Genomic DNA, 26,608 nt, shown 5'->3' with positions numbered 1-26,608 from the left:
GTTTGCCGTCGCAAAGATAGGGCACCTTTTACAAAGTGTAAACTTACTACACCATGTAAAAGTATACCCGTCTTTCCCGCGTCGCTTTTTAATTTTTTTTTTATTTTTTTTTCCCGGCGCAAGTTTTTTTTTCACGTCGCTATTCACAAAACGTTGGCGCGTCGTAATTTCGCGCAAAGCACGTCGGGAAATTTGCGTCGGGAGCATGCACAGTACGTCCGGCGCGGGAGCGCGCCTAATTTAAATGGTACCCGCCCCATTTGAATTGGCCCGCCTTGCGCCGGACGGATTTAGGATACACCGCCGCTTTGTGGATCGAGCACTTAGACAGAAAATTTGCGGCGGTGTAACCTAAATCGGTTACGTTACGCTGCGCCCAGGCAATGTGAATCTGGCCCATTGTGCCGGATCTACAGTACATGTCGGGAAAAGTAGTCTTACCCGGGTCTCAGCAGCAAGCGAGTTGGTTCCAGCAACGTGGGTTGGGGCACAGGTAGTCACTGTGTGGGCTTCAGCGGGACACATCGGGGCGTACGCAGAAACAAGGGGGGCCAAATCATTCCCCAGTAGTACATCTGCTGGCAAATCCTTCATCACCCCCACATTCACATGTCCCGAACCAACCCCCCAATCCAGGTGAACCCGGGCAACGGGTAGCCAGAAGACGGTGCCTCCCGCTACTCTTACGGCTACGGTGTCTCCGGTGTGCTGGCTCTCTGGGATGAGTTTCTTCTGTAGCAGGGTCATCGTGGCCCCAGTATCGCGTAGCCCATTGGCTACCTTTCCATTGACCCGGACAGTCTGCCTGTGTTGCTGCCTGTTGTCCTGGTTAGCTGCTTGTATCGGATCTGCCTTGTGCAGAACGCCTTCCTCCTTAACGCAGTGGGCCGCAGGCAAGGATGTGTGGGGGTTCCCCCTTTCTGGCTGTCTCCATGACTGTGACTGCCTGGGTGGATTCAATGGACAGTCTAGCTTTCTGTGTCCTAGCTGTTTACACCTGAAACACCTGAAGGGCTGTGAGTAGTCCTGGGAGTTGAACCTAGGCTGCTGAGGATAAGTGGCCGCTGGAGGTGGTGTTGTAGGACGGTCCGACTGGGGTTTGTAGGCAATAGCCGGCGGGGGTGCCGCTGATCGATAATCCACCCGAGCTGTGGTCTTGACCACAGAGTTGTCCAGTTTGCGGGCGTCTGTGTATTCGTCCGCCAGGCGAGCTGCTTTAGACAAGGAGAAAGGGTTTCTGTCCTGGACCCATTCTCTGACTTCCCGGGACAGTTTGTCAAAGAAGTGCTCCAGCAGGAACACCTGCAGCACCTCTTCCCCGGATTATGCTTGGCATCCATCGACCCAGTGGGATGCTGTGCGGTGTAGGCGGCATGCCCACTCGGTATATGAGTCTCCAGTCTGCTTGCTCGTCTCTCAGAACCGCCTCCAGTATGCCTCCGGTGTGACGGCATACCTGGCCAAAAGTGCTTCTTTTACCAGTCCATAGTTCATAATATCCTTGTCTGGGATGGCCCTGAACGCTTCACTGGCCCGGCTGGACAATTTCCCAGACAAAATGGTAACCCATTCCTCTGTGGGCACCCTGTGTAGGGCACATTGCCGTTCAAAATCAGCAAGGTACCCATCAATCTCCCCTTCAGTTTCAATGAAGTTCTTAAAAGCAGCAAAATGTATCTTTCTCCTTTCAGTTGGTGCTGCTGTGACTTCTGCTGCTGCAGAACGTCTTTGCCGTAGCCAATTTGCGTCCACAGCAGCTATAACTCGGTCTATGATCTCCGGTGGAGGGTAAGGACCATAGTGTGCCAGTCTTAGTTTGACAGCCCGATCAAAACTTGCCTCCTCCGGGGTCCTGTCTGTTATGCTGGGCCTTTCCGTTAAGTTGGGTCTTTCCGCTCCATCCATTTGGACAAGTTCTGTGATCACGTCCATCTTCTTATGGTTGCTGGCTGGTCTGCCACGGTTCTCCGGTAGTCCTTGTAGCTGTCCTTTAAGCGATGGAATTATCCCGCTGCTAGCCACCAATTGTAACAGAACCCCAAATGGGACAGGGGTTAAATCCGTTCACGATATTCCATTCCATCCAAGACAGCTTATCGACACTCCAACCAACAGGACCCGATCCATCCCATTTCCCAGAATAAGACGAGACACACAGCTCTGTGCTTCTGGTTTCAAATGTAAAGACAACTTTAATGGTTTCTTAGCTTGCTTATATGCAGTACAACAGGTTACAGAAATCACAGGAACAATCAAACTGTCCACTCCCTCATCACACCATGGGGGGCTTCAATCACATTCTTTTACATAATGATATTCAGAGTTAATTATCCCCCAGATGTTGCGTCTCCGACAAGTACATTCCACACATAAACAGTATACATAATGAAAGGTCTAGGAGCCAGGCTGACTCTCAGTTTCAATCCACAGAAGCAGTCTTAGTTAGCATCTCAACAGCCTCACACAATGGAAGGCCTTTCAAGAGCCAGGCTCATTTAACAACTCACTAGCCAGGGCTAATCATAGAAATGAGTCACTATTTATTGGTTGGGTCACAATATTCTTTATAGACATTTAAAGAATATATGGTAGGCTGCTGAGGATAAGTGGCCACTGGAGGTGGTGTTGTAGGACGGTCCGACTGGGGTTTGTAGGCAATAGCCATGTCCATGTTAAAACAATCCAATATATGTCTCTTTATTTCCTGGCTCAATCTGTGCCCAAAAGTGACTCCTGTTACACTCATATTACATGATCTTGAGATATTGCAAAGTGTTGGTTTATTCTGACCCCACCGGTCAATAGAATGACTCTTTCAATGCTTAGTCCAGGCTATTGAGTTGTTAAATGAGGCTGGCTCCTGAAAGACCTTTCATTGTGTGATAACACTGTTTAAAGCCTATTGATGATCATGTGTGAATAACTTTCTGTCGAAGACAGACCGTCTGTCTAAAGATGTGGATTGAGGGGAACTCATTGTGTGATGGTGTTTTGTTTGAATTCTATTGATAAAAGAATGTGATTGAAGCCCCCCATGGTGTGATGTGTGGGTGGAGAGTTCTGTGTCCCTGTGATTACTGAAACATGCCTTGTAACTGTATATAAGAATGAAAGTTACCATTAAAAGTGTTCATACATTTTGAAGCAGAGAATAGAGCTGTCAGACTCATTTTCTGGGGAGTTGATATGGATCGTGTCTTGCTAGATAGTGGAGTGTCAGATGAGCTGTCGTGGGTTGATGGAAGGTCGTAAACGGTGGTGACCGTTACACCTCCAAATAGATGCACACCTCCTGATCCATATGGACCACATCCTCCTCAACCACCTCTTGAGTTGAGGTCTGGGCAGTCCCCTCCACCAATGACTCTTGGCTTCCCAGGGGGTCAGGCTGAGGTACAGGATGTGTCGGGGATGATGGCGTGGGACGGCCACAGGCAGCAGATGGCCTCCTGCACATCTGTGGATGACACAAAACATTCACATGTTGGTGTACCCACACACTTGTCACATGTTCCCTTCCACCCCCTCACATGCTACACACCAGATAGGAGATAAAACACACTTACCTGTCCTCAAGGCCGGTTCAATGGAGTCATAGCCCTCCACTCCCTCCACTTGCTCCCTCTGAAGACACAGAGCAACCACCTGCTCCTCAGGAGTCAGGCTAATAGTAGAGGCTGGTCCACCTCCAGTGCCCCTGGCATGCTTCCTCATTGTGCCAAGCTTATCTTTGACCACACGACGCAGGTCATTCATTTTTTTTTAAATGTCCTTGGGGGTCCTTACCTCATTCCCAAGGGCATTGACCTGTGTGGTGATCTTCATTAGAATCTCATCCCTCTTGGCCTTACTAGTTGTTTTACTCTCTGCCCCATGGAGGCGAGCATCGTACCTCTCCATGGCCGAGATCACAATGGCTCTCTCTTGTGGGGAGAAGTTCTTCTTCCTGCTCTTACCCCTCCTAGGCGCTGGAGCAGACATGGCACGATGCAAAAGTACTTACACCACCAAAAACCAAACAGGTGTACTTTTGCACTCGACGGGCGCATGTCTGGGTGTATTTATGCACTGGGCGTAAGCGGTGGGCCGGCGTATCTCAGGGGTTACACCGGGCGTAGTTGTGAGCATGCGCAGAGGGGTGCAGGACATACGACCATGTCACGGCGCATGCGCCGTTCGTTCTGCCCTTCGTTTGCATGGGGTCACGCTTCATTTAAATGGATCACGCCCACTTCCTTCCTACTTTGAATTACGCCAACAAATTTACGTTACGCCGGCGCAAGGTTGGGCACATTTGTTCTGAGAATATGGTGCTTGCCTCTCTAAGTTACGTCGGCGTAGCGCATACGAGTTGCGCTACGCCGGCATAAAGATGCGCCGATCTACGTGAATCTGGGCCTCTGTGTTCATCCTTAGTTGGAATCATTTACTTGTAACTTGGTTGTATGTATTGTGGTACTATTTCGTTTTCAGAAAGGCCTTGGAGGTGAGGGCTGACATGGTAGTCGGTCACATCTCCTAATCCCTGTTTATCTTTTTTGTTTACAAACTTTTTTATTTGGTACAAAATGGTGGTACAAAAAGCAAAATGGCATACAAAAAAAAAGAGTACACATAAGAGAATGTCCAGGAGTCAAAAAATAGACAATAGTAAACTATAAAAATCTTATGTAACATTAATAAAACATAGTTCTAAAGAGTAGAGAATTAAGATGAGGGTCAAAAAGTAGATATAAAACCATAAGTGTTATTAGGATAAACAGATCAGCAAAAGGAATTATGCGATTTAAATGGGATTAAAGAAAGTAGCAGAATGTTCAAACCATGGGTCCCATTTTTTATTATATATATGGATCGAATTTTGAACAATGTGATAGATTTTTTCCATAAGGTTTATATTGTTAATTCTCGTTTTCAATTGATCTAATGGAACTGTGGGGGATTTCCAGTGAAAAGCAAACAGCCAGTGGATCGCAACACAGATTGTGTGGATTAGTCTCATGTGCTGTATGGGGAGGCCTATAATAGGGGAGAACAGAAGACAGTTCTGAACTGTCAGTTTGACATTGTAGTTTGAAATCTTAGAGGCAAATTTCTCAAGTTGTTTCCATATATATGTGATTCTATCACAGTCCCAGAAAGTGTGTGAGAATGAACCAATGGAGTTGCAGTTTCTGAAGCATAGTTGTGAAACGGTCGGAAATATTACATGTAGTTTAACTGGGGTATAGTACCATCTGGTGAATAGTTTCAGTGCAGTTTCCTTAATAGCAATTGATCTAGTGCATTTGTGAAGGTTGTTGATAGATTCTTCCCAGTCATCTGGGGAATAAGAGAAGGATATCTCCTGTTCCCATTTCTGCATGTAAGAAAGTTTTGGAGAATCTGTGTTATTAATGAGATTGGGGTACACCTCAGAAATAAAGCCACGTTTTCTAGGGGATTTCAGACAAAGTTTTTCAAAAAAGGAAGGTGGGTTTGTGTCTGTAGTCTGAAAGTATGTGTTAAAGAAGTGTCTAATCTGTAGAAAGTTGTGAAATTCTGTGTTGGGAATTTGATATTTAGATTTCAACGAGGAGAAGGGAATGAAGTTATTGTTTTCTAGAAAGTTGAATAGGGAAGTCTGATTATTACTGATCCACCAAGAAAAGTCTCCCAAGCCCTTGGTGTATTGATGAAATTTCGGGTCACCAATGAAGGATGCATGTGGGGGAGATTTAGTGATGAGATGGTATTTTCCACTGTATAATTTCCATAATTGGTATGATTGTGACACTATATGGTTAAGGGATTCTATAGCGTGATTAGGAATTTTATTTCCCCAAAGGATGCCGGAAATAGAATAGGGAAGGATCGAATCTCTCTCGAATGCTACCCATGGGAGATTAGGGTTGGAAATGTGCCATTGTGCCATTTGAGACCATCTGGCGGCTAGGTAGTATAGCCAAAAATCCGGGAGGCCCAAACCCCCATCCTTATGGGATTTAAATAAAACAGACCTGGAAAGACGAGGGTGTGAGTCTGCCCAAATGTATTTATGAATATCAGACTGGAATTTTGTAATCAGAATTTTGTTGATTCTAATTGGAAGTGCTCGAAACATGTAAAGAAGTTTTGGCAATATTATCATTTTTACCGCTGTGATTCTACCAAGGAATGAGATGTTGAAGGGTTTCCACATTCTAAGGCCCCATACACACGAGAGGATTTATCCGCAGATACGGTCCAGCGGACCGTATCCGCGGATAAATCCTCTCGAGGATTTCAGAAGATTTCTATGCGATGGCGTGTACACACCATCGTATTGAAATCCGCGCTGAAATCCTCTGCCGATGACGTGTCGCGCCGTCGCCGCTATTATGACGCGGCGACGGGCGCGACGCTGTCATATAAGGAATTCCACGCATGCGTCAAATCATTACGACGCGTGCGGGGAATCCCTTTAGACGGATGGATCCGGTAAGTCTGTACAGACGAGCGGATCCATCCGTTGGAATGGATTCCAGCAGATGGATTTGTTGAGCATGTCAGCAAATATCCATCTGCTGGAAATCCATCCCAGGGGAGATTTATCCGCGGATAAATATCCGACGGAGTGTACACACCATAGAATCTATCCGCAGAAACCCATTTGATGGGATTTATCTGCGGATAGATTCTATGGTGTGTATGGGGCCTTAGAGTTGATCTCAGTTTCAGCAATAGCGAAGTATAATTCTTGGAAGCTATATCTTTAATATTGGGGGTAAGAAAGATGCCTAGATATGGGAGTGACTCCATTGACCATGAAAAGGTAAAAGAGGACCGCAATGATTCTAATTGAGCTGAAGGGATATTTATAGGCATCCCTATAGACTTGGATACATTAACTGAGAGACCTGATAGTGACAAAAATATATTAAGTGTTTGTAAGAGGTTGGGAAGAGCAATATTCGGTTGGGTGAGGAATAAAAGCATGTCGTCCGCATACATACTTAACTTGTATGTACCATTTTTTGTGGAATAGCCCTTAATGTCTGTGTGACTAAGAATTGCTGTAGCCAAGGGTTCTATCGCCAGCGCAAATAATAGCGGGGACATAGGGCATCCCTGTCGTGTCCCCCTGCCAAGTTTAAAGAATTCAGAGTTGCAGCCCGGGAGTCTTATTCTGGTGGCTGGATTATGATAAAGAGCATGGAAGGCATGTACAAACTCACCTTGAAAGCCATATTTTTTCAAGACTATGTCTAAAAAGGTCCAGGAAACACTATCAAAAGCCTTGTTAATATCAAGGCTTAACATTAAGAGTGGTTGAGAGTGTATATTTGCATCCTGAATGATGTTTGTAACTAACCGAATGTTATCCGTGATTTGTCTACCTTGGATAAAACCAGATTGATATGGGGAAATTAGAGTGGGGATTATAGCAGATAGTCGGTTTGCTAAGAGTCTACTAAAAATGTTAAGATCATTGTTAATGACTGAGATGGGTCTATAATTCTGGGGCAGTGTGTGGTCCTTGTTCGGTTTTGGAATGAGGGACATATTTGCAAGTAACATTTCCTCTGGGAATTGGTCTCCTTTCAGTATATTGTTGAATAGTTTGGAGAGGTGTGGTATAAGGAATTGGTGATATTGTTTATAATATAAGGAGGAGAAACCATCGGGGCCAGGGGCAGAGTTCTTTTTGAGTGATTTAATTATTTGAAGTAATTCCTCCTCCGTACAGGGTGCATTTAGTGATTCTATATTAGTTTTAGTTAATTTGGGGAAGGGGAGATTATCCAACCAATTAATGGAGGAGAGAGGGATTGAAGAGTTTGGCGCTGAAAGGAGGTCCGAATAAAAGTTTTTAAAGATAGAAAGAATCTCTTGTGGGTGAGTGATTAGTTGGTTTGAGCTATTTTTAAGTTTATAAACGTGTGTGGGTTTAATTGTTTGATTGAGTTTCCTGGCGAACATTGTAGAATAAGAGTTACTAGATAAGAAAAATTTTGCCTTAGACCACCGAAGAGCTTTTTCTGCTCTAAAAGTGAGAAGAGAGTCCAGCTCTGTGCGTTTTTGTGATATCAATTTAAGGGTATCTGGGTCGTGTGAACGTGTATGGTCTTTATATAAGTTTTGGAGATCTTTTGTAAGGGAGTGAATCTTTTCCCATTTACTTCTATTACATTGTGCAGCTCGCTTAATAAGGTGACCCCTCACTACTGCTTTGTGTGCCATCCACAGAGTGGAGGGAGAGATATCAGGGTTTGAGTTTAATATGAAATAATCCTTAATTTCAGATGCTATTTCTTGTTGATGAACAGGGTCCGAAAGTAAAGATTCATTTAATCTCCATGAGTAAGGGGTAGGGGTAAGGCCTATGAATTCTGTACTAAGAGTGACAATTTGGTGGTCCGACCAGGAACAAGGGTGTATTGCGGCATCATGTGTGTTAGCTAGAATAATAGGGGTAGAGAATATGTGGTCAATGCGAGAGTATGAGTCATGTGGGTGAGAGTAGAATGTATATTCACGTGCACCTATGTTTAAAGCTCTCCAAGAGTCTATTAGCTGTAGATCGTTTAAATGTGTAACGGTTGTTTTAGATAGTGTTTTAGAACTCAAGTTTTGTTTGCTACGATCCAGATTCGGTTGCATGACCGAGTTAAAGTCACCACCTACTATGATATGTGAAGAGTGGAGTTGTTGCAATTTGTTAAAAAATTGGGTGAAAAATGAGGTCTGTGCATCATTAGGTGCATAAACATTAGCTACAGTAAGCTCTCTACCTGATAGGGTGCCTTTAATTATGATGAACCTACTTTCATGGTCTTTATAAACTTGCTGGATTTCGAATGGAAAAGAATGGTGAAAAAAAATTGTCACTCCCTTGGTTTTGGAGGAGGATGTGGTGTAAAAGGATTGATTATATGCTTTGTGAAAGAAGGTAGGATGAGCATCCTTCATAAAGTGTGTTTCCTGCAACATAACAATCTTGGCTTTCAACTTATTATACTGCAAGAACGCCTTCTTTCTTTTGTTTGGGGAATTGAATCCCTGCACATTATGAGAGATTAATGTAATAGCCATAAACCATAGAGAGTGTCATAAGAATTCAACAGGAAGTGAGGTAACTGAGGAACTGTAAGTTTAGGGGGGGCAGGGAGCCAGGGGTCTTGATCTGTTTAATGACCTATTATTAATCCAGACTGTAAGGAAACCTGAGACAAGTATAACTTCAACAAATAAAAAAACTTTTGCAAAGAGTGTACCATATTTACCATCTCTATCAGAGATTACATCTAATGTACCATTAAATATGTTTAACCAAACATAGAAATGTAGGAAAAAAAAGCGGTTGAAAGAAATTTTTTTCTTCAACCGACAGTGAAGCAACAATAGACCAGTTGGTCTGAAACTCAGTGATGTCGACATACAACTGCGAATAACCAACACTGTAACCAATGTTAAATGAAGTAAAATGAAAAACCATAGTAATTCGCAGTTCAGACGAGAAAGGGCAACCCTCATATTAAAGAGAGCAGTCCTGACTGAGTGGGGGGAAATCATAGCGACACGGGGCGGGGAGCCACAAAAAATTTACATTAGAAAAAATACCTGTGACGATCATTGCTGAGACAACCAAACAGATTACCGCCAAAAAAAAAAAAAACATATATAAACTATCTTAGACACAGACTCTAAGTCCAAAAATTGTGCAGTGGAACCCATAACTGAATTACGCAAGTCATATTAAGTGCAAAAAATTCTATAAGAGAGACCACATTAGATGAGGTAGGTGTAATTATCTATTATGTTAAACCAGAAAAACTATCTGGTAAATGTATAAGGCCCACAGAGGGCAGATAAAAAAAAAATATATGTATATATACATATATACATACACATACATATACATACACAATTAAGCCTGAGGCGAGTTAGGCAATATTTGCCCATGAAAGGAGCTACAGGAGAATTACAAACATTACTATATATGTTGATGACCATCAGTGTGTAGGAGTCAGCTAGCCAATATATCTTGCATAGCAAAAAATGGTCAGCATATGGAAATCCTGAAAAGGGTAAGACATACCAGCATATGGCAGTAGATGGCAGTGTTACCACATAACTGACAACCTCTTAACAAATATGTATGATAACACTATATCATCTACACCATTACATGTACTATGATATTGTAATAACTTGAAGTAGCATGAGGGCAAAATTGCAAAATAAACTAAATGAAACCTCATAATAGAAACCCAGAATACTTATTTAAATATGTACTTAACCTAGGGTTAAAGTGAGCAGCAAAAAGCTATATCAATATGAAAAAAAAGAAAAAAAACAGAGTCAAAACCTGAGACCAAAAGGAAAAAAGGATTAAATGGGTGAACCAAGGAAAAGGGTAGTTATTTCAGGCGCCATGGATCGGCGTCAGGTCTGAATCTGCGACGGTCTCCTCGGATTACTGGTGTGTTCCAGATAGGTGCTGGGCGAGGCGTGGATGGGGTGCGCGGGAGATTGCTAGGATCCATCAGTCCCAACTTGAGTAAAATATCCTGTCCTTCTGGGATGGTGGTGGCGATGTAAGTGGTTCAGTTGTAAGGGACAATCAGCTTAAAAGGGAACCCCCATCTGTATCTGATCCTGGCAGTGTAAAGCACTGATGTGATCTCCTTCATTCTTCTGCGTCTGTCCAGCGTTGCTTGGGATATGTCAGGATAGATTTGCAGCTGGACTCCCTCCAAAGTGATATTTCTCATGCCTCTAGCAGCGCGCATGATCTCCTCCTTCACCAGAAAGTCTTTCATACATAGCACTATATCTCTGGGTGGTTTGTCAGGAGAGGGTTTAGCTCTCAATGCACGGTGAATACGATCGCAGACAAAAGCCTGGGGACTATGATCTGGCAACAGGAGCTGGAAAAGCTTAATGGAGTAAGGTACTAGGTCTGTGATGGTTTCTGGGACCCCTCTAATTCTCAGGTTAGACCTTCTGTTTCTGTCGTCCAGGTCCTGGACATGTGCCTGCAGCTGTGTAAAAGCAGATGAGAGGGATTCATGTTCCCTGGAGAGGTCATTAAAAGCAATGGAGAGTTCATCATGCTTGTTTTCTAACAGGTCTGTACGAGACCCCAGTGAGGCTATTTCCTGGGACAATGTGCTTGTGGACTTCTGGATCTCTGTCTGGAATTTGTCAAGGAGCTTAGTGCAAATAGCTTCTAGGCTAATGTCCAGGTCTGCCTTAGTAAGTGGGGTGTACTCACTGTTTGTTGCAGAGTTCATTTCCAGAGGTGCCTGTGGAAGTTCTTGTGCAGAGGAGGAGGGGGGAGGGGAAAGCATGGTTCCAGCACCATGCTTAGCCATCTTGCCACGCTGCTGTGATCTGAGGAGATAATGAGTGAGGGTTTTCTGGCTGCTCCAGCATCTCCTCTTCCCTGAATTCGGCATGCACAGGTGCTAGTGTGCAGGGGTGTCAATAAAAAGAGCTTTTGGCAGTATGAATAGCCCTGATGTGTGGCTGAGAGCCCTGTGAAGACTGGAGCTCTCTCTAAGTGTGACTGCTCCGTCCCATGTCTCCTGCTTCCCTGATCCCTGTTTATCTTAATACTGTTTGATGATGGTTCCCTTTCCAATGAAAATTGACATACGTGATGACCTGACCCCCGAACCACACAATCCCCCCTAAATGAGGGTACCCCATCTGCTGAGGGAGCAGCAGTCAGGAGACACCTCACAGAAGACATCTTTGCACGTTAAACACACACATTCATCATGGCACAAGGAGAATGCACGCATGCACACCACTGTGGTCCCTAGCTCACAGGAGAGGCTTGCAGTGGTTTACTGGCCTAGACTCTTGTAACAAGAAGAGACACACACACACACACAGCTCTCTTGCTTGTCAGAGTGGAGAAAAGGGCTGAGCTTCAGCCGGGCATCAGTTTTATTAGCCTCATGAAATCACAGGGCATACAGTTGATTGGTTCACATTAAACAGACACACCCACTAATCCTCCCACTCACCCACGGACCCACCCATTCACCCTCCCCTCACCCACCCCTCCTGTGACCACATGTCCAAGTCCTTTGTTTAATACTAAAGCACAGGGGTTTCTTGATCAACTTTGCAAGGGTTGCCTAGTCCAAACAGATGAATACAAGAAGCAGACAGAAGGTGGAGGAGAAGATTTAGCATAACAGTTCTTGTTACAAAATTCATGGGGGGGACATCTGCTCTTGGTTTCAAATAGCTTTTGTCCTTCATATGTATAATGCTGAATTCATAACTTTAAAAACCATCATATATCATTCCTGATATAAACTCTTTAAGGAAAATAAACACTTGTTGTGATAATTATATGCATGTGTGAAATATATGTAATATAAAAACCAACATAACTTCATAAAAAAGATATAAAAAAGAAATTAAGATAATATAAATAGGATAAGACATTTCTGTGGTTCTAATAACTAAAATTAAACTTAACTCAAAAATAGGCATATTATTATAATCTATCACAATCCCCCCTTAAAATGACTATTTATGATTTATCAGTACCGTCCCTACATTCTCTTTGCCCTTTCTCTCACTTGAGAATGTTGTAAGTGGTCTTAACAGGTAAAGACTGTAACAGAGGATATGGTCCCTCTTCTACTTCCTTCATTGAATCTCCTATTTCACCCAAATTTAAAAAAGTAGGAGCTACCTCTTCAGCTGCTTTCCCTAACAGCTTCTTTATACAGGGCAGAATACAATAAAACATCACCACAACCAATATAACCAAAAACAAAATTGCTATACCTATTTGAGTACAGATGCATTGCCACCCTTTCATCCACCCAAAATACTGGTCCCAGGGATCTGTCAGCCCTGAATTTCTATTTAACTCCTTGGATAGTTCCTCTAATTTCTTAATGGCCAAAGTTACCTTACCATTCGGACCTGTATTGTCTGGAATATACGTACGTACAACATGTACTTGTTCCAGGTAATATTTTACATACACCCCCCTTTTCAGCTAATATCATGTCTAGGGCCATGCGATTTTGGAAAGTCATCTGTGAAGTGGCCTCTAGTTGTTCAGCTATTCCCTGGAGTGCATCCCTGGTATAGTTAACAAACCTCTGTTGATTATAGTAAATATATTTAATCCAATCTTCATTCTTATTTATGGTGATTATGGGAATCAGGGACTCAAAACCTGCAGCTACTTGATCTCTAGCTTTAAACTCATCCGGGACCCCCCCCCCTTGGGACCCCTATGGCATCTATATATACATGAGGGTCAAAACTACCAGCTGGGGCACTTCTACGCTCTCTATTGGAGTGCTCCCCTTCTGTTACTGGATCCTCTACAGAAAAGATGTGCAGGGGCATTATGACTTTAGCAAGTGCACATTCCCCTGTCCATCTGTCAGTTAATTTAGTCCTAATCTTCATGTCCCCACAGATCCAATACACATCTCCCAAGGATTGAATTTGATTTTGGACTAGATCTGCGGATACACTACTGTATGAAGCACAGTATCCCTCAGAGAAGTTACCCAAGATCCTCCCTGCTCCCTGGTATTTCCCATAACATGTGTAAATACCGGGATATATAGTGATACCCTCCCCGGGCCTTGCTGTCTTCGTTATTATTGGATATTCCTTTTCCATGTTTCACACTGGGAGTGATCAGTAGTAGTATTGGTAAACATGCTCAGAAAACACTCCTCTTGAGTGGGAGGTATGTTTAATGGTACTGTTCCCAAATGGGGTTTAGCTCCACTACACACGTAACAGTTGGATCTGTTATGTTTCCCTGCACTATACCTCATCCATTCGAGCCACATGTTGACATCCGAGAAACCAGTCTCTGCTGCCATTGTGTCTTCGAATGTGGGATCTGCTATGGCCACTATATCTCCTAGGGTGCTTTTATGTACATGTGCCTCAGGGGAATCACTTGCTGCTTGAAGGGCCTGCCATGCAGGTGAATTATACATGTCCTTAAAGGGTCACTAAAGGGAAAAAATGTTTTTTGCTGAAATGACTGTTTACAGAGTATAGAGACATAAAAGTTAACTGATTCCTTTTAAAACTGATTAAAAATAGATTAAATTCTATCATATGTTTCAATGTTTTTTATTGAAGGTTTACAAAGAAAAGAAATACTTAAGTCTAAAAAAAAAAAAGGGGGGGGGTTACTTTAAATTTTATCATATAATGTGCCTCTAGTTTCACTTTCGGTTTAAAACTGGTTTCATGTTTATGTGAAGTAAAGAGACCCACAGAACAAAAACAAACAAATCCAGGGCAGTGTTTTGTTTTTAAAATGAATCTGATTCGTTCTGAGGAGTTTTAGACACACAGCTTAGACCACAGTGAGAAGCTCCCATGAGTTTTTTCATAAGGAGCCAGACAAGCAGGAAGTGTGGAGATCACAGCAGAATTACAGCTACTTCAAAGCAAAAACGAACAATGAGGACATGAAACTAGTACTGCAGTAAGGTAAAGGAAGCTATTTAGCTAAAAAAAAAAAAAATCCTTTTTCCTTTCAACTGTATGATTGGTCCCTTCTCCCCTACATTTGGTATCCTCTCCTCTTCACTATACCGTAACCCCATAATATATGTGCCTGCATCTGCAGGACTGGGATTCCTTATGGTTAGGGTAAGTTTTGTGCTATGTTCCACCTCACTACCCGACCATATACCTGTTTTTTTCAAGGTCAGTCTATCAAGTAATGGTTCCCCATATTTGTCTTTTTTGTTCAGGGCATGCTGTGGTCTGTTTCCCCAGTCATCACCTGTATTCCAACCCACAGATCCAGAATTGTCACAATCCTCAGTTGCATCACATAGATATATATTTCCGCGGACAACAAACAGCCGTCGGTACGCAATACACCACTCCCACACATTTGGAAGATATAAATCACAGTAATCAAATATAAAGGTAGCCACACGTGTGTCTGATGAATTATACCAGAATTGCACCATCTGTTCTGTTTTTCTAATAGCAACCTCCTGTGTATACACAATTGTCACTGTAAAAAGAAGGATATATAACTTAATTCTGATGCGGGTGGTGCACAGTCCTCAGGAACTGGAGCCTTTTTGCAATGGGATGCGTGTATCCAAGTGTTCTTTCCGGCCAACTTTACTGAAGTAGCTGTTTTCAGCAACACTTGGAATGGACCATCATTTCTTGGCTCTAGAGAATGTTTTCGGGGGAACTTCTTAACCATCACCCAATCACCAGGAAGTATACTGTGAGTACCGGTATCTAAATCAGGATCTGGAATGGAAGAAAATACTTGTGCATGGATATTAGTTAATTCCTTGGCAAGAGCCAAAGTATCAGACTGTAATTGCAACTGTTGTGGGTAATAACAACCTAACCTAGGAGCTGTACCAAACAAGATTTCAAAAGGGGATAAAGAATGCTTCCCTCTCTGGGAGTACCGTAGACTGAACAAGGCTATTGGCAAACTTTCAGGCCAGGACAGACCTGTGTCCTTGGCCAATTTCAACATTCGGGTTTTAAGTGTCTGGTTCATTCTTTCCACCTTCCCACTACTCTGAGGATGATAAGGTGTGTGAAACACTAATGTGGTACCTAGGGCCTTCCATATTTCTTTTGTAACTGTAGCAGTGAATGCAGGACCTTGATCACTCTCTATCACCTCGGGTACCCCATATCTGCAAACCACCTCCAAAAGTAACTTTTTAGCTGTGGTTTTCGCTGTCTGATTTGTAACTGGATAAGCCTCGGGCCATCCTGAGAACATGTCTACTACTACCAGGGCATACTCGAATCTACCACTCTTTGGCATTTGTATGTGGTCGATCTGTATCCTCTGGAAGGGGTAGAGTGGTCTGGCTGAATGTTTCGGGGGGTTTTCTCCAGCCTTCCGGGATTGCATGCTAGGCAGGTGTGGCAGGATTGCAGTACTGGTTAGTTAAAGTAGTGATTCCTGGAGCTACATAGTGTTTGTTTATAAGCAAAGGGAAAACGATACTAGCTGTGGGTTATAGGTGCTGCACACCCCTGATAGCAATTTTGATAGAAGGAAAGGTACCCCAAGGGGCTTTGAGTTGCAGCAAAAAATTAGAATGGATTCCAAAGTTCAAGAAATAATTTATTAAAAAGATACATGGTGAAAAAAAGCGTTCTAGTGGGATCAAGACATGAGTTCCAAAATGCGATTTAAAAGTAGATACATAAATACAACTATGTGAGTTCATGTAACAAAAAAGTAGACTTGTACTAGAAACCCTGACGCGTTTCGACCTTTGATAATGGAGGTCTCTTCAGGGGGAAATGATTGAAAACATGAACTCTGAAAAAAGATACATATAAATAATATTTGTTAAAACAGAAAACAAACAAATATTTACACAGTAAATTCTATACAATTATTGTTCGCCATATTGGCATAGGTAAGTATATTTACCAAAAAATCAATGTCAAAGAATGAAACCATGGGTCCACCACAGGACCCTATCACCGAGAAACAGCACCCCCAGAGAACCACACGAAATGGGAGGGTCGATGGAAAAGACCAGGCTGGGCGTCCTCCATGCCTACGAGAGGTCGCACTTACAGGTCCTACACTGGGCAGGGAGGGGCAAGAGGTGATGAGGGGGGGAGATAGAGGGGAGCCAAACAGAACCAGCTGACAAAAAAGGAGAAGCACGGACCCGGCAAAACCTAAAAAAGTATATAAATAAATAAAGGAGGGATTACAACCTTCAAAATACTAAATAGATGGTCAACAGGTAAAGGAAGAAAAGGGAGGAGAAAGGGGGAAAGAAAAACGAAAATGGGGACGTGCAAAAAAACAAAGGGGCTGATTTACTATTGTCAGTGCGCTGCGCTGGTTCATGCCTTAATTAGTACTCTGGGTGAAGCCTTAATTAGGCGCATGAACCAGCGTAGCAGCCGGCGCATTGCAAGTAATATGTAAAGCCGTGCCGAACTCCCTATAGAAGTCTATGGGAGAAATCAAAAGTGTTTGGGGACCTCAGTCCTGCCCCAGGGAACATGTATCAATGCTTTTTTTATTTTTTAAAACGGCCGTTTTTTCGGGAGCAGTGAAATTAATAATGCTTAAAGTGAAACAAAAAAAGTGAAATATTCCTTTAAATTTCGTACCTAGGGGGGGTGTAATGTCAGCATGTGAAATAGCAAATTTTTCCCGCACTTAGAACTGTCCCTGCAAAAAATGACATTCTGAAGGAAAAAAGCCATTTAAAATTCACACGCGGCAATAATGAATTGTCGGCTCCCGGCAATTCTGACAGGATTCATTCATAAAACAAAAACAAAAATGTGTAGGGGTTCCCCCCAAATTAAATTACCAGGCCCTTCAGGTCTGGAATGGATATTAAGGGGAACCCTGCCGTAAAAACAAAAAAAAATGGCGTGGGTTCCCCGCAAATATCCATACCAGGCCCTTCAGGTCTGATGTGGATTTTAAGGGGAACGCCACCCCAAATTTAAAAAAAAATGTCGTGGAGAACCCCTAAAAATCCACACCAGACCCTTATCCGAGCACGTTGACCTGGCCGGCCGCAGAAAAGAGGGGGGGACAGAGTGCGGCCCCCCCTCTCCTGAACCGCACCAGGCCACATGCCCTCAACATGGGGAGGATGTCCCCATGTTGATGGGGACAAGGGTCTCATCCCCACAACCCTTGCCCGGTGGTTGTGGGGGGTCTGCGGGTGGGGGGCTTATCAGAATCTGGAAGACCCCTTTAACAAAGGGGACCCCCAGATCCTGCCCCCCCCCTATGTGAAATGGTAATGGGGTACATTGTACCTCTACCATTTCACCCCCAAAAAAATGTCAAAGTGTTAAAAATGACAGTAGCCGGTTTTTGACAAATCTTTTAATAAAATCTTCTTTTCTTCTTTCATTCGGGTTTCTTCCGCTGCTTCTTTCTTGGGTCTTCTCGTCCACATCTTGCCCGACGTGTTCTTCTATCTTCTCCGTCGGTCCTTCAGCCTTCTCGTCCGCATCTTGCCCGGTGTCTTCTCCTGTCTTCTTCTCGGTCCGCCAGCCTTCTCGTCCACCTCTTTTTCTTCCCCGGACGCAGCGCTTGAATTTGAATTGGCCGCCGTGTTCCGCTCCTGGGACCCGCCCCCCTCTGACGCCACAAGTAAACTCCTTAGAAAGTCATGTGCGTCAGAGGGGGCGGGGTCACAGAGCATCACACGGCGGGGGAATTCAATTTCAAGCGCGCCGTCCGGAGAAGAAGAAGCCGCCGCAGCTTCCAATTGAAGTTCCCGCCGTGTCACACTCATGTGACCCCGCCCCCTCTGACGCACATATGCCACACGCGGACTTTCATATGAGTTAACCTGTGGCGTCAGAGGGGGGCGGGTCCCAGGAGCGGGAACACGGCGGGATCTTCAATTTCAAGCGCAGCACCCAGAAGATCAAGAAGATGCGGGACGAGAAGGTCGACGGACAGAGAAGAAGATGGGAGAAGACGACAAGACGGCAAGATGTGGACGAGAAGACCCAAGAAAGAAGCAGAGGAAGAAACCCGAATGAAAGAAGAAGAAGGAACCGCGGAAAGAAGATTTTATTAAAGGAATTGTCAAAAACCGGCTACTGTCATTTTTCACACTTTTGTCACTTTTTTTTGGTAAAATGGTTAGGGGTACAATGTACCCCATTACCATTTCACATAGGGGGGTGGCCGGGATCTGGAGGTCCCCTTTGTTAACCACCGGGCAAGGGTTGTGGGGATGAGGCCCTTGTCCCCATCAACATGGGGACATCCTCCCCATGTTGAGGGCATGTGGCCTGGTGCGGTTCAGAAGATGGGGGGCCGCACTCTGTCCCCCCCTCTTTTCTGCGGCCGGCCAGGTCAACGTGCTCGGATAAGGGTCTGGTGTGGATTTTAAGGGGGACTCCACGCCATTTTTTTTTTAATTTGGGGTGGAGTTCCCCTTAAAATCCACACCAGACCTGAAGGGCCTGGTATGGATATTTGGGGGGACCCCACGCCATTGTTTTTTTGACGGCGGGGTTCCCCTTAATATCCATTCCAGACCTGAAGGGCCTGGTAATTTAATTTGGGGGGACCCCCATACATTTTTTTTTTTTTTTTTAGTTTTAATGAGCAATGACTGTATTCTTTATAGCCATGAGTACTTTAAACTTACTTTTTTTTTTCACTTCAGAAATGACATCTTGTACAGGGACAGTTCTAAGCATGGGAAACATGCGTGTAAACCCCTCCCCCCCTGTATGAAATTTAAAGGAATATTTCACTTTTATTATTTCACTTTAACCACTTCCATACCGCGCCTATTCTGGCACTTCTCTCCTCCATGTAAAAATTATATTTTGTTCCTGGGAAATTACTCAGGACCCCCAAACATTATCTATATTTTTTTAGCAGACACCCTAGGGAATAAAGTGGCGGTCATTTTTTATTTGATTTCCAACGGTATTTGCGCAATAATTTTTCTAACGCCTTTTTTTTTTGGCCCCAAAAAAAACACGGTTCATGAATTAAAAAATAACAAAACAGTAAAGTTAGCCCAATTTTTATGGATAACGTGAAAGATGATGTTACCCCGAGTAAATAGATACCAACGCTTTAATATTGCAAACACTCATGGAATGGCGCCAATCTTCGGGACATAAAAAATATCCATAGGCGATGCTTGATTTTTTTTACAGGTGACCAGTTCAGAGTTACAGAGGAGGTCTAGGGCTAGAATTATTGCTCTCGCTCTAACGCACGCGTCAATACCTCACATGTGTGGTTTGAATGGTGTTTACATATGTGGGCGGGACTTACATGCATATTCGCTTCTGAGTGCGAGCTTCTAGGGACAGGGGCGTTATTTTTTTTTTATTATTTTTTTTTTTACCTCATATTTTTCTTCTTGCGCTTTTTTGTCACTTTTTTTTATTTTGGATCACTTTTAGTCCTATTACAAGGAATGTAAACATCTCTTGTAATAGGACTAGTGTGTGACAGGTCCTCTTTATGGAGAGAGGCGGGGTCAATAAGGCTGGAAAGCATGGTATTGGAAAAAAAAAAATCTCATGCTTTCAGCTGAAATCATGTTCGTTCAGCACAGTGGTGTAGTGTATAGCACTTTGACCTAGCAGCAAAAGGGTCGCTGGTTCGAATTCTGCCCGTGACACCATCTGCATGGAGTTTGCATGTTCTCCCTGTGCCTGCGTGGGTTTCATCCCACACTATAAAAACATGCTGTAAATCAGATCCTGTCTAAATAAGCCCTAATATGCAGTAGTATATTTAGGTTTTGTGCTGCCCTAGGCCTGACTACATTTCTGCACCTCCTAATAGAAAAATGACCCACCCCTTCCTGTCAAAGCCACACCCTGTTTTTGTATGACCCGCCCAGGAATTTTCAGGGCACACACACACACACTAGTTCTGGGGGGGGGAGGGGGGTTACTGGACTCCCTTAATTTGCATAGTTTTTCTCTCACTTCCTGTTTGGCTATGGGGCAGGAAGTGAAGGCAAATCTCCCCAATTGGACACAGATAATACAAAATAAACTGACAGGGCCTATAACCCTCCCTCACTCTATCCAAAAATAAAGAAAATAAAAAGTGTTGATTATAGTTCTAGTTTAAGCACAAATTTCAGAGAGTTTTATTGAGAGGCCTAAGAAAATATAACCATGCCAATAGGCCAGGATACAGAATTGCTAATATGTATGAATGTGTGTGTTAGGGCCCCCCACAAACACCACCCAATGTTAACTAAAACATTATTAATTTGCAAATAAGTATTATCTGCTCATTTTTTGGGGATGTCTGCACCCCTGATAGGGGCAACATTTGTGAGGTATCTTCACCCTTTCTAATTCAAATTCATTCACTTCCTGTCACATAGCCAAACAGGAAGTGAGGGTAAAACCTTACTAATATCTTTTCTTGGGGACACAGAGATCAATCTAAATAGTTTCCCATTATGTAAATTGCACTCTAGCATTTTGCTGTGTACACCCCAAATTATTAGTGACTTTGGGGTCCATTTACTAAAGGCAAATCCACTTTGCACTACAAGTGGACAAGCAAGGAAGAAAACAAAACAACTTTGCTTCTACAGGATTGGATGTTAAAACCATCAGTGCTTCCTCTCTGATTTTCAGCAACTATGCTTGTACTGCAGAGTGGCTTTGCTTTTACTAAATAATCATTTGGGGCAGGGATCCTCAAACTACGGCCCTCCAGCTGTTGTAGAACTACACATCCCATGAGGCCTTGTAATGCACTGACATTCACAGACATGACTAGGCATGATGGGAATTGTAGTTCCTGAACAACTGGAGGGCCGTAGTTTGAAGACCCATGATTTGGGGTGTACACAGCAGTGCTGGAGTGCAATTTGCTTAATGGGGACACTAGTTAGATTGACCTGTGTCCCCAAGAAAAGACACTGGTAGGGTTTTAACCTCACTTCCTGTTCAGCTGTGTGACAGGAAGTGAAGCCAATTTTAAGAAAAGGGACACAAAGCTCAACCCCAAAAAAAAACACAAGCAGGGGTTCTAACACTCACTTGGCTTCCCTCAAACACTCACAATTAGAATAGGATTGCCTTGCGCTAGATTTAAGCACAGTGCTGTAAATCAGCACTTAAAGCCTGTCCGCCAACAACCCCCCCCCCCCCCCCACAGGCCATGTTTGCAGGTTTTCCTTCATCTTGCACATGTGCTTTAAAAGACAGTCTGGACAGCAATTCTTGATAAGAGAAATCCACAAAACATGTCCTGTCGGGGGTACTTGAGGGCTGAGGACCACTGCAGTAAAAAGAAAATACTTACCACTTTGTCTCCATGACTTAAAGTCATGGAGAATAAACATGGCAAACATTTCATGATTACACACCAGGAAAGAAGCTTAGACAAAAATCACACATAATGTGTTAGGCCCAAACCTATTTCAGCTGCAGCTGTCAAAATATGTAGCATGAAAAAGTAACAAAAAACAAAACTTCAAAATTTTAAAGTTATTTTTATTGGTCAACAAAACAAGGAAAGCAAAAAAAGACAAACAAACAAACACACACACACAAACAAAAATACATTTCAAAAATCAAAATAAACATAGGTTTAACGTCCCAACATCTTCACAAATTTTTATCGAAATAAGGCAGCAGAGAAAAATACATCAAAGTGAACATCATTTAAAAATAAACAAAAACCATTGGCAAAATAAAAATAAACATGCAACAAACCACATTTTTGTTTAGCAACAGCATGCCTGCCTGCCCCTATGAGGGCAGCTGAGGACTGATCGATCCACGCTTTTTATAACATGTGCTAGTAATGAAGCAATTGAAATCACATGAACAAATTTCAGTCTCTAGTTTGGGTGAGCTTGTAAGTGCTTACACCTGGTAATAACCCAACCAAGCTCTATGAGCATACAAGTGATTTTCACCTTTTAAAAAGAAAGGATAATTTTTTCTAAGTGTCTGAGCAGACTCAGTTCATCACACATGTAGGAACAAAGCTGCAATGGCATGAGAGCTTTTTTTTTTTTTTTCCTGAACTCATGCTTTCCAGCCTGAAGGGGAGGTCTTAGTGAATTGTTACGTAACAAAACTAAATAATAATAATTAAAATGCCCCTGTCCTTACAGTCAGAAGTGAACACACACATTTAATAATCTATTTGTGGGAATAAAAAGGACGATTTTGATTGAGAACCAGTTAAAACGACGCAGTGCCGAATCACAAAAACTGGCCTGGTCATTGACCAGTAATATGGTCTGGGGCTCAAGTGGTTAAAAATTAACAAAACACTAAAGTTAGCCCAATTTTTGGTGATAATGTGAAAGATGATGTTACACCGAGTAAATAGATACCTTACATGTCACGCTTTACTATTGCAAACACTCATGGAATGGGGCCAAAATTCAGTACTTTAAAATCCCCATAGGCGACCTTTTTTTTTATTTTTCAGGTTACCAGTTTATAGCTACAGAGAAAGTCTAGTGCTAAAACGCACGCGTCAATACCTCACATGTGTGGTTTGAACGATGTTTACATATGTGGGCGGGACTTATCAGAATCTGAGAGCCCCCTTTAATAAGGGGGCCCCCAGATTCCGGTCCCCCACCCTATGTGAATGAGTATGGGGTACATTGTACCCCTACCCATTCACCTGGGGAAAAAAATGTAAAAAAATAATACACCACACACATTTAAAAATGTATTAGTCAGCTGGGGGTCTTCTGCCGGGGTCCCCCACCACCACCCCATTAGGCCCCGGGCTTCGCCGTCTTCCGCCAGGACCCCCTTCACCATGAAGCTCCTTGCTTATGGGGGAGGGTCCCGGGCTTCGTCGCTTTCTGCGGGGGGGTGCACCTACCCCCCGTCTTCCGCCGGGACTCCCTTCACCATGAAGCTTCTTGCTTATGGGGGAGGGTCCCGGGCTTCGTCGGTTTCTGCGGGGGGGGTGCACCTACCCACCGTCTTCTACGCCTTTTTCTGCCGGAGCCCCCTTCGCCATGAGGCTCCTTGCCTATATGGGAGGGCTCCGGGCTTTGTCGTTTTCTGCCGGGGGGGGGGGGTTCTGCTGTAGTAGCCCCCCGGGCTGTTTTCTGCAGGAGCCCCCTTCGCCATGAGGCTCCTTGCCTATGTGGGAGGGCTCCGGGCTTTGTCGTTTTCTGCTGGGGGGTGTGCTGCTGTAGCCCCCCCCCGGGCTGTTTTCTGCCGGAGCCCCCTTCTCCATGAGGCTCCTTGCCTATGTGGGAGGGCTCCGGGCTTTGTCGTTTTCTGCCGGGGGGGGTGCTGCTGTAGCCCCCCCGTGCTGTTTTCTGCCGGAGCCCCCTTCACCATGAGGCTCCTCCTTGCCTGTGGGGGAGGGCTCCGGGCTTCGTCGTTTTCCGCTGGAGGGCGCCACTCTCCGGGCTTCTGCGGTGCCTTCCGCTTCTGCCTGGCTCCTCCGGGAGCTCAGGGCGTGTCTCCGCTGTCTTCTCCCTTCTCTTCCATTCGATGTTGACACAACAAGGTCCGGCGCTGGAATGCCGTCTGAGCGGTGGGCATTGACTTATATAGGGCAATGCCACCATGTGACCTCAACCCATGTGACATCACATTCCCATCATGCCCAGGGAATGTGATGTCACATGGGTTGAGGTCACATGGTGGTATTGCCCTATATAAGTCGATGCCCGTCGCTCACACGGCATGTCAGCGCGGAACCTCGTCGTGTCAACAGAGAATGGAAGAGAAGGAAGGAGACAGCGGAAAGAAAGCCCTGAGCTTCCGGAGGAGACAGGCAGAAGAGGGAACAGAGAAGAAAGCCCTGGGCTCCGCGGGGGAGCCAGGCAGAAGAGGGAACAGAGAAGAAAGCAGAGAAAAGACCGGGGAGTTGGCGCACCCCCGGCAGAAGACGAGGAGGACCGGAGCCCTGGCGGAAGGCACCGGAAAGACCGGGGGATAGGCGCCATCCCCCGGCAGAAGTCGCCGAAGTCCGGATGCCCCCCCTAATGAAAAAGAGCTTAAATGGGGTGGGGGCCCCCGGCGGAAGGCTCCGGAGAGGACCGAGGGATGGCGCCCTCCCCCGGCAGAAATCGGCGAAGCCCAGGGTCCCGGCGGAAGATCGGGAGAGAAGAAACCCCCCCTTCTAAAAGAGCTAAAGAAGAAAGGGGGGGCCCGGAGCTGACTAATAAATTATTTTATTCTGTGTGGTGTGTTTCTTTACTTTACATTTTCCCCCAGGTGAATGGGTAGAGGTACGATGTACCCCATACTCATTCACATAGGGTGGGGGGCGCGGCATCTGGGGGACCCCTTAGTAAAGGGGGCTCGCAGATTCCGATTAGCCCCCGCCCGCATACCCTGACAACCAATGGCAAGGGTTGTCGGGAAGAGGCTCTTGTCCCTATCGACATGGGGACAAGAGTGCTGTGGGGTGGAGGGGCAGTGCCCCCCTCCCCCACAGCACACACTCCCCCATGTTGAGGGCATGCGGTCTGGTACGGCTCAGGAGGGGGGGGGCGCTCGCTCGTCCCCACCCCCATTCCTGTCTGGGCCAGACTGCGTGCTTGGGATGAGGGCTTGGTTTGGATCTGGGGGGGAACCCCGCGCCAATTTTTGGCGCGGGTTTAACCCCTCACATTCCAGACCAAGCCTAAGAGCCTAATGTACCCCTGGAGGGGGACCCGCGCCGATTTCAAGTTTGAAATTTGGCGCGGAGTTCCCCTTCATGGTCAGCGCAGGCTGAAAACCGCTCGGAGATTCCCGTGCGCCGTGTCACGCAGCGCAATCCCGGGTACGCGCTGACAAGGCGCACGGGAATCCCTGAAATTTCCCTGTACGCATGCCCAGTATGAAAATGAACCTCCCGAGGTGCAGGCGCACTGTGCAAGCGTACGGGGATCGGTTTCCAAAAAACACTTTCACTTTCAATTCGGCCCGCCAAACACATTCAAACACATGTCACTTCACTTCCCCTGCATCACCCCACCTCCCCCCTAATAAACCCCCGCCCGAATCCCCGCAATTTACATTTCAATGTGCCGTGCGCCAGGTCTATCAGGCGCACCATGCGCCCTCTCCTGGGCGCACTGAGCACTTTAGTAACTATTGAAATACACTGCACTAGCAGCGTATTTCAATAGTAAATGTCAAAACAGCTGCTACTCTTGCTTTTACTCCATGAGTCATGGAGTAAAGGCTTGGTAAATCAGCCCCAAAGTGTGTAAAGTGAAGGGTCTGGGAGAAAAGGGGTAAATGGGAATGGGAGTTCAGTAAAATGTGCTGGTGAGTGTGTGAGAGAGTAATGAGTGAATGGAGAAAACATGTTCTGGGTGTTGGTATTGAATGTGCAGTGATGGAGTGAACAGCTAGGGGACAGAAGTCCTGTTGTAAAGAGTGCGTGAAAGAAAAAAAAAGAAAAAAAAAGAAAAAAAAAGAAAGAAAAATGGCAAACACATGAAAAATTTGTATTTATAAAACAAAATAAATAAATATTTATTATGAGATAAAAGGAAAAATAAAAATAAAACAGATAAGGTGATGTGAAGATGTTGTGGGATAAATGTGAGAAGTGTGATGGGGGAAAAAAAAAGGGGGAAGGGGAAAATAAATAAATAAAAAGAAAAAAAATATTTACCTGGGCTGTCTAAATGGTGGGGATGAATCCTTTTAGTATAGTGAATCATCTGATTAATTGATAAGTACTACACAGATCTCCAAGATAGGCATAGGGTAGATGATGCCTGCATTGGGGTCTGAGAAAAATATATAACAAGGGAATAAGTATTAGAAAATTACATCAAATAGTGGGATGGGGGACGGGCTGGGAAAAGGTAGAAAACCTACTACCAAGAGGGGCCATATAGGGGATCAGGCCTTACTTACTTTTAGACCCAAAGTCTGTTCATCCCTCTGTCCTAACCACTATGTGGACTCTGTTCAGAAATCTCCCTGGTGCTTGTTAAATATGGGAGGGTCTGTGTAGCTGGGTGTGTTCAGGTTCTGTGGCTTAACCCCTCATCTGCCCAACCCCACCCACCTCCCCACCAGCCCTACCCAACACCATGTGCAGGAATCAGGTGGGCCGCCAAAGAATGGCGTCCCCCTGTGCGGTCTCCCTGGCGTTCTGGAAGGAAAAATCCCCGGCAACCAC

At 44.6% G+C, this 26,608-nt stretch overlaps 1 protein-coding gene across 1 annotated transcript in view; it reads left to right on the top strand.

The window, feature by feature from the left end:
- The window catches only part of REN (renin), a 1,297,145-nt gene that overhangs the window by 152,825 nt on the left and 1,117,712 nt on the right, over nt 1–26,608 (top strand). The gene's annotated exons all lie outside the window — the stretch shown is intronic.

The sequence above is a fragment of the Rana temporaria genome, chromosome 2 (genome assembly GCF_905171775.1).
Source record: "Rana temporaria chromosome 2, aRanTem1.1, whole genome shotgun sequence".
In the NCBI taxonomy this organism is placed as follows: Eukaryota; Metazoa; Chordata; class Amphibia; order Anura; family Ranidae; genus Rana; species Rana temporaria.
The sequence above is the reverse complement of the archived record's forward strand: the minus strand, read 5'-3'. Positions and strand labels throughout refer to the sequence as shown.